This window comes from Lycium barbarum, chromosome 1 (genome assembly GCF_019175385.1).
Source record: "Lycium barbarum isolate Lr01 chromosome 1, ASM1917538v2, whole genome shotgun sequence".
NCBI classification, from domain to species: domain Eukaryota; kingdom Viridiplantae; phylum Streptophyta; class Magnoliopsida; order Solanales; family Solanaceae; genus Lycium; species Lycium barbarum.
In genome coordinates this window covers 102,181,243-102,189,722 of record NC_083337.1, presented here as the reverse complement: position 1 = coordinate 102,189,722, position 8,480 = coordinate 102,181,243, and positions in this window count along the sequence as shown.

The window sequence follows — 8,480 nt, the reverse complement described above, 5'->3', positions numbered from 1 at the left end:
GACCTGGACCAGAATAAATGGGGTGATCAAATCTCCTCCGGCGAATCAAGGAGGTGCACTAGCTGCGGACTGGCCTAGATATCTGGAGTACTGTTGCCGCTGACCCCCTCTATACTCACTACTAGCACCGACAAATCTGGGCCTCTTACTATGCCCTCTGTCTACATCACACTCACCCCTTTGCGGTTGTTGTTACTCTTCTAAATTTTGAGTGTGGGCCTGAATACGGGAGATGTCCATCCCCTCCTGCAATGAAGTTGTCAAGAAATCTTTGAACAAATGTGGCCCTAAGACACTCACATCTCGATGTACTCTGTCTCCCATATCGGCTACCATAGTGGGAGCATATCTAGCCAATGAGTTAAAACGGAGACTATACTCTCGAGCACTCATATTTCCTTGCTTTAAATTCAGAAACTTATCTGCTCGGGACCTTCAAATCTCGAGTGGCAAATAATGGCGGATGAGAGCATCTACCAATTCCTTTCAAACCGGGGGAGGTGCATTTTCCTTCCTTGAAGTTATCCAATTATTATACCATAGAACGACCACATCCCATAATCTATAGGATGCTAACTCCACCGACTCAGTATCAAAGGCATGTCTAATCCTCAGCGTCCTCAACATCTCATTTATAAAAACCTGCGGGTCTTCATCCCGTTTTGACCCGAAAAATTCTGGCGGGTTCAAACTCATAAAATCACAGGCTCTAGAACTAATGGCTCTATCACCCGGACCAGCACTCTGCCGCTGGGCCTGTACAACAACTAACTGGGTCAATAGCTGAATAGCCTCGGTCATCTGCTGGCCCGAAGCAACTAGTGGAGGAACTGGAGGCACTAGAGCTGGAGCTAAGGCCCCTTCATGCTCCTCTAATATGGGTGGAGTGTGAGAGGTGTGAGATGGAGCCTCATTATGGGACTCACCCTCCTCTATATGTACCGGCGGCCCCTGTTCAACCCGCCTTCCTGAAGCAGTCTTTTCCTTCTGAGTGGTTGTTGCTTTCCTCTTTACCGGCATCGCCGAAATCATAGCGCACAATTAGGAAAAGGGAATCTTATAACACAGCTCTACCACACGATATATGAAGAATAAAAAGGTCATTATTCCATAATGCCCCGCAGCCTCTTGTTTATAAGTGTGGCGCGCTTCACACCCATGAACAAGACTCTACTGGACACGGCTCGTAGACCACCCTAGGACGGAACACCTCTGATACCACTTTTGTCACGAACCAACTAGTGGGCCATGATGGGTACCCGGAGCTGGCTACCGAGCACCGCTTATCATGCTGATCATCATACTCAATACAAATCTATCAGGAAACAATCGCCCAAAACAGGTATATATATGTAAGCCCACGAGGCTACCAAGATAATGTACAACATATACAGTGAAAAGGGCTCAAAACATCTATAACCCACATATAAGTATCTACGAGCCTCTAACTGGAATACTGAAGTCATAAGGACGGGACAGGACAACGCCATGCCCCAAGTATGAACACAAAAGAATATACCAATAGACTGCACCTCCAGAGTAGTGGGGTGCTCATGTACAACTGCTGAGTGAACTCCTAAGCGTCTGCGCCGTCTCCCTGTCTACCTGTGGGCACGAATACAGCGTCCATAAAAGAAAAGGACGTCTGTACGAACAATGTACTGAGTATGTAAGGCATATATGGTAACATAATAAAGAATTGTACAAAGCATAAGAAGAAAAGATAACTCTAACTGTCTACCTCTTGAGGCAGAAACATGCATGCTCCCTTTTACCTTTAAAACATATCACAGATACATAGATAAGATGTCTGAATCAAATACATCATTAGCCAGCGTCCGGGGTAATCATCTCACGCCGCCCACTAGTGGTGTCATGCCCGTCCAAATAGGCACGGTGTTATCATTATCCATAAGCCACCCACCGGAGTGGTGTCATGCCTGGCCAGCTAGGCGCGGTGTAGTCATACATATACATAAGCTAAAGCATGCATGGGAGCTCAAATAAAAACTATCAATCTATTGGAGTGACGTAAGGTCGGGAACCTCCGATTACATTATGGAAGATCATCATTGCTATGCCTTGCCTTGAAAGAACTAGTATCATGAGGTGAGGCAATAACAAGGAATAACATCAATGGAATCGTCAACATAGGATTACCAAGCTCATGAAAGCATCATTATCGTCACCATTATCATAGGATATGTTTCTTCTTTATCTCATAAGAAGTTCTTAAGGGTCTTTAACTTCCATCTTTAGGGATGTAAGAAGGTCATGGCAATATAGGGAAGAAATCATAATGTAAAAGTCATGCCTTTGAAAGAAGGGGACTAGCCTTACATACCTTTATATCTCTTTGACTCTACCGTCTAATTGTTTTCCTTTCAAGCTGACAATTCTACCTTCAAGAGAATTTGCACTAAGATTAGATAACCGGAAACATACTTAAGCTTAAGCTAAAGCAAGTAAGGGCTAATGAAGATTTGGCAACATTTCCTTCGTTTCAACAACTTCCTCCATAAAATAAGACAACTCCCAAACATCAATAAGAGCACCCATAAAAACATAATCAATAAATTCTTCGAGTTAAACATTGTTTACTTCTCAAATACACCTTCAAAGTCATCTATAACCATACCTATAATGCAACATCATATCTATTCTTCACCTAACACACTATTCATTCTCATATAATACTCCTTTAACATCATTTGTATTATTCACCATGAGATTGTACTCCTAACATGTCAAGAACTATAATTCAAGTCAAATCATTATTCAAGAATATCACTATTTTCATATTTGCACTCCATATTCTTCTTCATTCCATAATCCAAGTCTTTCAACCACTCAATTTTCTTAATAACATGAATTGAACATAAAAGTTACCTTTGATGATGTAGGAATGGACTTTGGATTTAATTACTTCACTTGGAGAAAACCCCACTTCAACACCAAATAGATTCTTGGCTTCCACAAACCCTAGAGAGTATCCTTACACTTGATTCCACTAATCCTTGGTGTTTACTCCTTGATTTCCCTTGGTTATGTGATGATATGATGATAGAATTTTTCTAGAAACTTCAAGACTTAGAGAGAGACTGAAATCTGAAAATTTAGAACGTAACTCGTCTATTTATAGGTGAAACTGGAAAGTTCCACAGAAGCAGTTCGACGAGCGGGTCGACGACCCGTCGATGTGTCGACGGCCTGTCTACTTGCTTCGTCGACCTACTCCTGAAAATCCCTGAGTGCAGAAACATGTTGACGGTTGGGTCGACGGTCCGTTAACTTAGTCCGTCAAATGGCGCCTGCAGGTTTCAGTCTGCAGAAACATATTGACGGTGCACAGTGACGGTTCGTCGACATGCCGACGGCCCGTCGACAGTGACTGGTGTCTGCAGAATTTTCCTGATTCAGTTCAGATTGCGTCGATTCTATTTGTTAAACTTCTAACCCCGTAAATCGCTAGGAATACCTGCTGGTATGTTTGTATTCGGGGTAAGATATCCTCTACCTTAACTATCTCCCACGAGCTTTCTTATCTTGCCTCAAATGTCTTTGGAATCTTAATTGGGAACATCAAGTATCCCTTCTTACTTGTAGGGACATCATATACATCTCACCCTGCGTTAGTCTATTTACCGCACAACAACATGAAATTTTTCCGAGGTGTAACAAATGACCTTAATTGAATTAAGCTATGAAATTTGCTATTTCAATTATCGCCCTAATTAACTAATCCTGCCCACTTGATTGAGTTAATGGCATGACTAATTATGCAAAAAGACATAATTTCAATTATGACCTTAATTGATTTAAACCATAAATTTGGTTTTTTCAATTGCGGTCAAAATTTAAAACAATCAAAATATTAAAGGCTAAGTTTGCAATAATGACCTCAATTATGGAAAGTAATTTTCAATTGGACCATAATTTGGACAATTAATTGATTATTTCAATTACAACCATTTCATGGGCAATTTTCATAATTAATCATAATTAAATACTCAATTAATTATGAAAAATTCTAATAAATTGATTAAACAAGAATTGAGTGGTAAAAATGGTAAATTTATGTACTTAACCAGATTCCTTGCTTTAAATAGAGTAAAATGCTTTGCAAATTGACATTTTAACAATTTAGACAATTAAGTGAATAATTGTGGTAAATTATTTTCTCTCTTGGCTAAATTAGCAAAAGTATTATAATTGTAAAAATATGTAAATTAATTTCGAAATGATTTATAATATGATAGAAACTATTTTATCAAACACTATTGGTCAAATATTATCTGAATAATTTTATAAAATCATTTTGACTTCTGAAAATACATATTTCACTCTGTTTAATGTTCAAGGACCCTGGTAATTAAAACAACTTATGGGAGGTCAAAAATTAGGTGTCAACAACACATAACTGGGCATGATCTTATAGCTTTTCTGTGATCACTTAATCAATAATAACTGAGCTTAGCACAAGCCGATCGATGTTCATTCTACTGAAGTGAGGTACATTCCTTATCGAGACTATCTCATTATGCCCTCATTACTGAAGTGAGGTTCTTCATATCTCATGCTAACCCTTCGGGTATTCAAATATTCAACTAGACTTACTGACGATGTACACATCTCTGCCTTAGACCAAAGGTAAAGGTCTTATACTTGCAAATCCTTCTCTCTTGTTGGGATCCGACCAACTTTCCTGATCTCCTGCAATTCTTTGCACTTTACGTCACTGACGACTCATCTTTTGACCCACTTTTGAGCAATCTTCCTTGCTAGGAAAAAAATTAATTACTTCCATGTACTAAGAACTAATATATTTTTAACTGGAATATTATGTATTAACGACTTAACTAGGCCCCCACTGACATCTTGAGGAAACCCCTTTTTGGCGACTCTTAAAGACTATTCTTCTTAAGTTTGCTCCCTTATTACCTAGCTAATTTTCTTCCACTATCACTATACTTTGGGTTTAACTTTCAATATTTGGGTACTAACACGCATTCATTGTATTCAAACTGTTGCCCACTCACTAGTGTTAACCTGACTAAGTAAATCAGATTGTACCTCTACTAGCTCTGAAAAACTTACTATTCACTGTATCTACTAGCTAGCATCATGCTTTCTTGTTTTGCTCTGAATAACTAAAGTGAAGCATAAGATTATTTCTAACTTCCCTCATCATCCGACCCTATTCTACAGTAGCATACTATCTTTTCAGAACTGTTACACCCCGTACTTTCGGAGAAGCACTTATTAAATTTGAATGTAAGTACGTTGAGCTATGGTTAAGTAAAACCACTTTGGAATATAAGGAGCAAGCAGTATTAAGTATATTTAATGAGTGAAGGACGTATATAAGGTATTGGAAGATTTTATGAGGAAATGAGTGAAAGAAATGGAGTAGTACGACTTTGGAAAAAGGATGGGTAAAGTTTAGTGTGAAAATTTTGGTCCAAATTGAGGGACGAATATCTCTTAGCATATGAAGTGTTTTGAAGTGAAACAAAAGCCTAAAATGAAGTTCGTCGAGTTTAGTCTCCAACGCAATAAACCGCTCGTCGATAGGACATCGTAGTAGAGAATTATGGACGTTACAAGTTCAGCTGACAGAGTAGAAACGCGTGCTACAGTACCGCTACAGTACCGACTGCTACAGTGTACTACAGTAAAATGCTACAGTACCTGACCCGAATTTGACCCTCATAAAAAGGGTAAGAACCCTCTTTTTACATCAGATTTTGCTGGAAATTTCCAGAAATTGAAGAGAGAGAGAGAGAGAGAGGGAAACAAAAAGTGAGCAATTTTTAAGTCGCGGAGTAGTGGTTTAGGTCCGGGTAACGCATGGTTGTGATTCTAGTATTGTTTTGCGGTGGATTTTAGCGTGGATATTGAGGGTATTGCTGTCTTAACAAGAAAAGAGGTATGAATCTTTCTCTCTTGGTATTATTTAAGGGTTATTTACGGAGATAAAGTCGTTAAATAATTGTGTAGTAAGTTGGTTAGTTATGGAAGTTGGAAAACAGCTTGTGGGCTGTTTTATGGTACATATTGGTGTTGGAAATGATGTTATTGATTTTGGTATTGTTGTTGTTGTTATTGATTGCTGAATTGAGATTTTGGGTTAGGCATATAAACAGGGGAGATGCTACCCGAATTTCAACAGATTCTAAAGGGATTTTAATTAAAGGCTTAAGACAAGTGTATGATGGTGAGCCTAATAATAGTATGAACGATTTTATATGTAGATTAAAAGTTAGGAGATAAGTGGAAAGGTCAAGGAGCAAGATTCCAGGTATGTTAAGGCTAGAACCTTTCTTTCTAAAGGCATGATTCCTTGTTGTAAACCTTTGTACTATATCCATAATATCGTTGCTTCCACAAATGCTAGAAGCCTATGAATCTCATGATCCTTATGATATTATTGAGCTTATTCATTACCTTTGGAATTATTCATTGTGATTGATCTCACCTTATGATACTTGTTCCTTCAAGGTGAGAGATAGCGATGACGATAGTTCCAACAATCCAACGAGTTTAGGAAGGTGTCTTAAGGAATGTTTTATAAGACATGAATAGGGTGCTAGCAGAGGATCTCTAATGAGGTATTTAGTGTTCGAAGAGAGGTTCATGTTGTATCTTAGGAATTGGTTATAGTTTAGTTAAGCGGGAAGAAGTACTAATGACCTGAGTTGTGCTTATAGGTTTTATGTGATTATGTAGACCCTACGGTTAAGTGATGACCACGGGAAGGGCATAGATATTACTAGTAGATGTTTAGTTATAATGTTGATTATAATTACCATGGGTCTACAACCAGTCGGGCAGATGTTACCACCGGGCTATGGCCGGTTGGGCAGATATGTGTTTACCACCAGGCTACGGCTGGTTGGGCAGTTATTACCACCGTGCTACGGCTGGTTGGGTAGATGTATATATTTACCACTGGACTGCAGCCGGTCGGGCAGTTACCACCGTGCTACAGCCGGTCGGGCAGTTACCGCTGACCAGTCGGGCAGTTGCGCTCTACCGTCGGGCGATAATCGAACGGGCGATTACCACCGGACTGCAGCCGGTCGGGCAGTTACCACTGATCAGTTGGGAAATTAGTATAGGATGATTACAAAATCAAGGCACAGTACTGTACATAGATATGGTTAAGCACGCAGAGTATAGAGAGACATGTATCATATATGGATCGGGTTGCTCGCCGCAACATATGTTCAGATAACGTTTGGTGACAAGGTAACTAGGACTATGGTGGGGTATACAGACCTAGTAAAGATAGCAAGAAGATGAAGAGGTATGTATCCATATGCTAGATTTCCATCGGTAGTTCAGAAATGCCAGGTTGATCCTCATTCTTCTCATTTTTAGTATATGGCTATTTTGTTGCACTTTCCGCCTTGCATACTCAGTACATTTCTCGTACTGACGTCCCTTTGCTGGAGGCGCTGCGTTTCATGCCCGCAGGTCTTGAGATACAGCTTGACGGATCTTTCAGTAAGGATACCAGCTCAGCAGGCAGAGTTGTGGCGCTCCACTTGCTTCGGAGTTGCCCTGTGAGTCAGCTGGCTGCATATGCATTTGCATGGGTATGGCGGGGCCCTGTTCCGGCCACTTTATGTCATGTACCCCTATAGAGACTCATAGAAAAATATGCACAGTTAGATATCTTATAAGTATCTCGACTTATACTATGTTGTATCATTATTAAGGATAGCCTTACCGACACATGCACTCGAGATTAGCTTTAAGACGTAAGTATGTTATCTTTTGGGCTTGTGCCCCTATGGGTTATAGTACCTTGGTCTTATGTTGCCCTTCGAGATACAGAAAACGTGAGTTACAGTTGGTTCGCTCGGTTGCCGTAGGGTGCTGAGTGCCAGTCATGCCTTACCATGGTTGGGGTGTGACAAGAACTATAGACATGGATCACACTTAGCGAAATTTCATCTATCTTAAACAAAATTAGAATACCTAACCCCAAACTTTCTATACACTTCAAAATCATGTCAGACTATACACTTCCGGGAAACACTTACTCATATAACCTAAGAGGAAATTGGCACATCTTCTTATCTCACAATAATATCTGCTTCTTATACTAACTCACTAACGTAGTACTTTGTAGTTCTAATCTAAAAAAAATCATTCCCTGAAATTCAATATCATATGCTCTTGGTTCTCGTTTCGTACATCATATCTTCTTAGTCATGTGCATGATTTCATACAAAAAACACATCTTTGGTAATATCAAACGGTTCTGAATCCTAGGTATTTAGCCCTTAGGATTTTTTCTGTCCAAAACTATAGTGATCAATTATATGCCCGATGCGGCTAAATTCTTAACCTGTTACACCGTGGGGTCTGACATCTGAGCTATCATCATCCTACATGTGGCTACATTTCCAAAAATCAAATAAAATTATTCTGTGAGGTAAAGCACATACAGATATACTACCATGCACAAG